Genomic DNA, 8,101 nt, shown 5'->3' with positions numbered 1-8,101 from the left:
ATGGAGTGTCTTACCTGTGTTGGGTTGCTGGGTCTGGATGAGAGATTGAAGCGTTGAAGGGGGAAGCAGGGCTTTTATAGAGGCCCGGGGGTGACTGACATGATCTAACATGATGACAGGCAAAAATCCAACATTTAATTTACCGCCATTTATTTTATTTCCCGTCATTTACGCAGTCAGACTGACTGCGTGAATGACGATAAATCAGGGCTGACATTTTGTCATCCAAGCGATAAAGTCGACTTCAACTCAACCTTTTACTGAGTCGAGTCGACTTGTAAAAATCACAAGTACCCGGTAGTTAATGCCCTAACCAGTACTTATATTACCACACAGTTTGCCAGACCCAAGTCATGCTACTCACACGCTCAGTTAGAGATGCCCAGGATCGAAGCCATGATCTTGTGGCATTTTCATACAGCCGCCATCTTGGACATTTATGGAAGCAGACAAAATTCTAATTAAATGGGAAATGCGAAAATTTAATTGAAATAACAGAATTGCTTTTTAATCTTCAGGAAATTAACGCCTTTTCTGAGACAAAAATACATGTAAAATGCACTCTCTTTTACATTTTTCATTTACAGGTGCTCATTCTATGACAGAATTAAAATGATATAAATAAAAGGTAATTTAAATTTAAATTAAAAAAAATGCCCGCAAATTTGTTGACAATATTCAAATGAAAATGCAAATTTTGTTTTCACTGAAATAAGACGCGGGAAAGTGACGTCATAGGTCTAATCCTTCACGGCAGCGTACACTTGCAAGGGGAAAGCCCCCTGTTGGCCAGGATGTGCTGTTGCATGGTGGGAGATCGTATCCTGATCTTTGGAGGTAACACACCCGATGACAAGCTGTACATCTCTTTAGTCCTACACTGAAGACGCTATGCAAGCTAGCAGCTTTTCAGTACAGTCTGGAGCAGTCTGAACTTCCACACAACATCAAGGGAACTGGCAGCCAATAACTACCAATAACAAAACAAATATCACACTGTTATTTGTTATTTCCACTAAACAAAGAAACAAACAAAAACAGTGAGCCCAATCAATCAACCATCATCATCAATCCATCCATCCATACATACTGTACATAAATGCATAAAACAATACATACATTCGTACATACACATACATGAATAATAAAAGTGTCAAAGGGGTCCAAGCATAGAAGCAGCACAAGATTTCACTCCTGCGCTGATGTTGTCCAGATCTATTTAGCCATAAAAACTAACTCCATTAACTCATTCCAGTCACTGCTCGCCTGCCTACATCATGTCAAAATCTGGATGGACAAAACCTTTCTGACCCTAAATGAAAATAAAACGGAAATTGTATAATTTGGCCAAATGTGCCATGACACTATCCCACCCCACATCTGCCAAAACCCTCTGTGTAACCTTCAATAGTGCCTTCAAATTCAACCAACACATCCGTTCTGTTCAGTTATGACTTCTGGCCAACGTTCTGACCATAATATCTCCCCATTCATCAACTGGAGATGCATTGATTAGTTGTGCTTTGTTTGGCATTGAATGGATAAGTTGTGCTTTAAGCAGTGGTGTCTAGGGCTGTCACGATTATAACACGATAAACTGTCACCCAAATAATTGCGATTAACGATTTAATTGTGTATTTGTCGTTGACAATTTTACATTTCAATTTTTTAGGCTTTGAAGTTGCACATGGCAATCATGACACATAACTTAAATATACAAAGACATTACTTACATATATGACAATTTTATACTTGAATTGACAATTTTATAAATGAATGTTGCTAGTGGAAATAGCCGATCTACAAGCTCACAACGCGTTGCATCGCGTTGTGAGCTTGTAGATCGGCTATTTCCATACTTTTTGAAAGTGTTTGAAAATATATTAACATTTCTCAACATGGAAACGATTATGACGATTATGCCAAATAATTGCGATTACCTCAAATAAACGCTATTAGACGATTATTATGTAATAATTGTGACAGCCCTAGTGGTGTCAGTTCAGCAAAAGCTAAGGTATGGCAACTAGTCAGGGCAGAGTTTTTATTCGGGTTTCTACTGTTTCTTGGGCTGCAATGGTTTATCAAGTGCAGCTAAACCTTTTCATGTCAAGGATTGACACTTTTGACACCACAGACCCCCATTTGAAAAGATATGCCGGGGACCCCCATGAAAGAGGAGCCCATCTGGGCCCATCTGGGCGGTATGGTGAAGAATTTGTTAAAAAATTCTACAAAAAACTGGGCGTCAGAAAAGACAGCTTTAAACTTTCCACAGTGACAACTGATGAAGTGTTTAAAAAATTGAGCGCCCTACCTCAGCACAAGGCCACTGGCCTTGATAAAATCCCAGCTAGATTTCTCAGAGATTCAGCCGCCACCATTGCTCCAATCATTACCCACATAATTAACCTTTCCATCGAACAGGGTCATGTCCCCCAGGACTTCAAACTAGCAAAAGTAACCCCCCTGCACAAAAAAGGTAGCAAACTAGACCCTGGAAACTACCGCCCCGTTTCCATTCTTAGCTCCATATCCAAAGTCATGGAGAAAATAGTCTACGAACAGATTGCAAGTTATCTCGATGAGAATAATCTGATTTACGAGTTCCAATCTGGATTCAGAAAATCCCATTCCACTGACACATGCCTTCTCTATTTGACTGACCAAATCAAACGCGAAGCGGATCAGGGCAAGTATAGTGGCATGGTCATGATGGACCTCCAGAAGGCATTTGACACCGTGGATCATGCTATTCTGATTGAGAAACTAAAAGCCATCGGTCTTGACAGCGCAGCAGTGAGCTGGATGCAATCTTACCTGGTGGGGAGGGAACAGGTGGTGGAGATTAACGGAACCCTGTCCCCCCCCCTCCCAGTAAGCTGTGGTGTTCCTCAAGGTAGCATACTGGGACCTCTGTTGTTCCTAATATACGTGAACGACATGGCATCTGCTTGCGACTGCAACCTGTTCCTGTTCGCGGATGACTCGGCTCTCCTAGTCTCGGGCAAGGACCACTTGCAGGTTGAAAAGACACTTAACTCTGAACTGAGTAAGATCTGCACATGGCTTAACGACAACAAATTATCAATTCACCTGGGAAAAACCGAGTCCATCCTCTTTGGATCAAATCATAATCTCAAAAAGGTAGATGACTTCACAATCAAAGTGGGTGACAAGGTCATAACACGAAAAAACGAAATCTCTTACTTAGGATGTATCCTTGAAGCTAATCTTTCCAGCGAAAAGATGACTTCAAAAGTAATACAAAAAATCAACCAACGAACTCGTTTCCTACAGAGGATCGCCCCAATGGTCAACTTCAACACACTGAAGACCATAGCTGGTGCAATAATCCAGCCCCTCTTTGACTACGGAGTCCACGTATGGTATCGTGACGCCCCACAAGCCCTTAAAACTAAACTCCAAACAGCCCAAAATAAACTAATTAGGGTCCTGCTTAACCTTCCCTATCAGACTCACCTCACCGCTACTCACCAGTTAAGAGTAGGGTGGCTCAGAGTAGATGACAGAGTACAGCAACTTGCAATGGGCCTGGTGTACAAGATACACCACACCACTATGATACCCAAGTACCTGTCAAAATACTTTATAAACGTTAAGGATGTCCATAATTACAACACCAGAGGCAGTGCCACAGATCACGTTCAACCCAGAGTCAACTCAAAGAAAGGGTCGAACTCGTTCTTCTGCTACACCACAAAAATGTGGAATGCCTTACCGAAGGCCATAAAGGAGTGTGGATCACTAGCATCCTTTAAAAATGCCCTGAAAAACCACTTACAGGCAGCAGCCGTTCGCAACTGGTAAAAAACCTAGCCCAACCCTACCCCCCCTGCCCCTTCCTTGTATATACTGTACATACTGATTGTTTAGACTTACTGTTACCTGCCCCTTCCTTGTATATATTGTATATACTGTACTTACTGATTGTATAGACCTACTGTTTTCTTTTTTTCTTTACATATCTACTGCATAGTACTGTGTTCTATTTGTCTGTCATTCAATGTTATATGAGATACTTTAATGGTTTCCTGTTGAAATAAGCTTAGTCTTTTCATGGATCTCCTTTTAGTAGACCTTGTACCAGTGAACTGTACCGTCATGAATCTGTACATTTTCCTATGCAAACTTCTAATAAAGCCTTCAATCAATCAATCAATCAATGTTTGACATGCATCAGGCCACATTTAATGGTATTTCTATCGCTGAGACCCCAATTTATAATGTAAAATCAAAGTTAATTTATCTCTGAGCATACATGTACAAATGGAACCAAATAAATGGTCCAATCCAATTGGTTCCATTTGGTTCCATGGTGGCTCAGGGGGAGAGAAACCGTCATTAGAACACTGAGGGTTCCCAAAAGGTTCCCAGTTCGATCCAAACGCAGCGAAGACAATAAACCAGCAGGAACCAAGCCCACTAATACCTTAAAAGTGCTCTTACCTCAAGAAAATGACAAACAGGCAGGATGATTAGTCCATCAGTGGATAGTATAATTTTACGCAGGCACAAGAAAACAACTGACTGATAGAGTAAGGTGGGCTATATGTATTTTCCTATAACTTGAAAATAATTATATTCTGCAGTAAGCTAACTGTCATGTGAAGCTCAACCAATTGATTCCCTATTGATTCCCACTCCCATTGATTCCCTATTCCGGACATAAGTCTGTCTGTCTGTCAATTTCCAAAGCCAGTGGAAAAGTTACCCTAGAAATAAAGTTTCCCCAGGAATATAGTGGCCCAATTCCAAACCGTTGACTCGCTGACTCACGGATTTAGCCAAAGTCAACATGCGCGTTCACGTTTGGTCTTAAGGGCTTGAGGGTTGTTGGTTGTTCCAATGTAAATCGGTAAGTCCGTGAGGGTGCGGGAACGCCTCTTTTTGTCCGTACATATGCTGCCTTTGGCAAAGGACTTACCCACAGTTCATAGCGTTACTAGGGGAATCAGCTGGATCCTCCAAATGTCAATCATTTAAATGTGGAGATGAGTCACGAATCGCGGTTAGAACGTCAACAAGCAGTAGTGCTTTCTCACTGTTCTCAAAGGGAGACAGGATGGAAGATAGCCTATATATTTAATTAAAAATAAGGGGGCACATGATAAGACATATGCAAGGTAAATGCAGAATATGGAAATACGACTTATAACCCATAAACAGAAATTAAAATGAATAGATTAATGTATCTACTATCTAGTCTATTATAATAATAATCAACAATCACATACTTTAAAGCAATTACTGTAAATAAGGACAGTAAAGATTTTAAATGTGATGTAAAGTGTCATGAATAAAACACTCATCTAGCAGTGGTTCTTTCTTAACCTTTTCAGGCAACAACCCCCAAAAGAATCATATTTGAACTGGTCAGGGGCTTTGTATAACACGGTTCTATTGGGAAAATAGCAGATCTACATGCTCACAGCGCCTAACGTTGCGAGGTGTCGTGTGAGCGTGTAGATCTGCTATTTCCACAATTTCTGCCTCTGATATATTTGGACAATGTTTTTGACCCTCTATACACTTCATGTTGGTTTGTTTACTGTTGAGAAAACAATGTCACACATTAATAATCATCTGGGGACCCCTCAAAATAATTTGCGGACCCCCAGGGGGTCCCAACCCACAGGTTGAGAACCACTGATCTAAAGTGCTGTTCCGTTCCCTTTGGAGCTGTACCCTCGGTCACCAGCACTTTCGCCTATAACATATTCACCTACACGCATTTGGTCCTTTCGCCTGGCATTTTCGCCTTGGAGGAGATTCTTTTCACCTACCTGTCTGAGCCATTTCGCCTACCCTCAATTCTGCTGTCAGACTGTCCATGTTTGCAAATTATCTCTTTGTTATTTAAATATTATAGTGACTGTGACAGTGGTGTCAAGTGAATCTAACAGTTTATTTGACATTTATTATTTACATCACATTTTATTCCTAAAAAATGGCAAAATAGTTTTTTATGCCTATTGACAGGCAAGGTTGATTCTATAGGCTATTTAGGTGTAGCATATCTTATATAGACCTATATAGGCTAATAGCCTACATATATATTTTGTATAGCCTAATGTTAAAACAATATAGGCCTACAATACTGTTCATTTTACAATACTGTTCAATACTGCACCAAATAATGTATAGTATCGGGACATGGATTAATTAATTATTTGGTCGCACCTGATTCCAATAGCTCTGTATTTATGTGATTACTATGGAGTGCATAGGATAGCCGTGTGTAGGTTTGACATGTAACACCACTGTCACAGTCACTATAATATTTAAATGACAAAGAGATAATATGAAAACATGGACAGTCTGACAGCAGAATTGAGGGTAGGCGAAATGGCTCAGACAGGTAGGTGAAAAGACTCTCCTCCAAGGCGAAAATGCCAGGCGAAAGGACCAAATGCGTGTAGGCGAATATGTTATAGGCGAATATGCCTGACATCGTACCCTCTAGCTGAGTCCACAGAAGTTCCTTTGCTCACCACTAGGGGGGTGTACCCTCAAGCCCTTACCATGTTGACGTCACCTAAGTCCATGAGTTAACAGTCAACAGGGTTTAGGGGGGAGATTGGAATTCATAGAACTGGGGAATAAACCATTTGTCAAAATAGGGGGGAGTGTTGTGTTGTGGAGAATATAATACCTTGTGAAAGCAATCATTTAGTTAGTTACTGTTAGTTTACAGTAATTTAATAACAGATTAATCAACACAATAGTCATGGAGACATTCGTGAATTTCTTATATTTAATACATTTGCACATTATTTTTTATCCCCTGGAGACAAACCTGTTGTGATGTGACACTTATGAGCTTTGACTGCTGTTCCATTCTTATTCTTTGTGCCTTCCTTTTTTCCACTGTACACAACCCTACTTACTTTCTTTTTCTTTTTTCATACTTCTTTGTAACCTTAAACTGCTTCAATTGCTGCCTGGTTAAAGTAGCAATACCAACGTGCAGAAATATCTGAAATAATCTGTTTAATACAACAAAAAGACAATGACAATATTCAACAAGATTAAAAACATTAAGATCAAAAACATGATCGAGAACACATGAAAAGGAGATTAAAACAATACGAGAAAATAGCAATAGAACAAATCAAAATAATATGGAATCAGCTTGAAAGGTGGACCCTTAACTTGCTTTTAAAGCTATCTATGGTCAAAATTGCCAGTCTTATATGTAATGGGCTATTTTGAATGACACCACTGTCACTGTGTGACGAAGTATAAAATAAAATGAAATGAATCCTCTGTAACGCTTTCATCCTAATGGTCAGCTCAATAATTAACCCATTAACACCCACATCTTCTACGTCAGTATTTTGATTGATTAAAAAACGATTGATGATTGAGGTATTTATATGTTTTGCATAGAAAAAGGTACAGTTTCATGACTGTACGGTTCACTGATACAAGGAAACTCAGGTAAGGCAAAGCTTATTTCCATTGAGATCCTTCTCTTTAACTCATATATTGAATGACAGACAGACAGAACACAGTACTATGACAGATATTTAACTCATATAACATTGAATGACAGACAGACAGAACACAGTACTATGATAGATATTTAACTCATATAACATTGAATGACAGACAGACAGAACACAGTACTATGATAGATATTTAACTCATATAACATTGAATGACAGATGGATACACAGTAGGCTACTATGCAGTAGATAGGGTCAGGGGGGGAGGATATGAGGTTAGGCTAGGTTTGTTTTTACCAGTTACGAGCGGCTGCCGCCTCTAAGTGGTTTTTCAGGGTGGTTTTAAAGGATGTTAGGTTAGGATTTGCACTCCTTTAAGGCCTTCGGTAAGGCGTTCCACATTGTGGTGGTATAGCAGGAGAACGTGTTTGACTCTTTGTTTGAGTTGACTCTGGGTTGTATTATGTATTATGCCTCTGGATTGGTTTAAGCATCTTTAAACAGCCGCAAGGAAAAGAAGAAGAAACCTATCCAATGACTTTGATTGGTGCAGGACTGAGCATGGCTCAGATTAGATAGTCTACAAATCCTTAACCGTTAATTCAATTAATTCTTTCATTTGACTAAAA

The sequence above is a fragment of the Nannobrachium achirus genome (assembly GCF_963921795.1).
Source record: "Nannobrachium achirus genome assembly, chromosome: 8".
Taxonomy (NCBI): Eukaryota; Metazoa; Chordata; class Actinopteri; order Myctophiformes; family Myctophidae; genus Nannobrachium; species Nannobrachium achirus.
Note: the sequence above shows the minus strand (reverse complement) of the source record.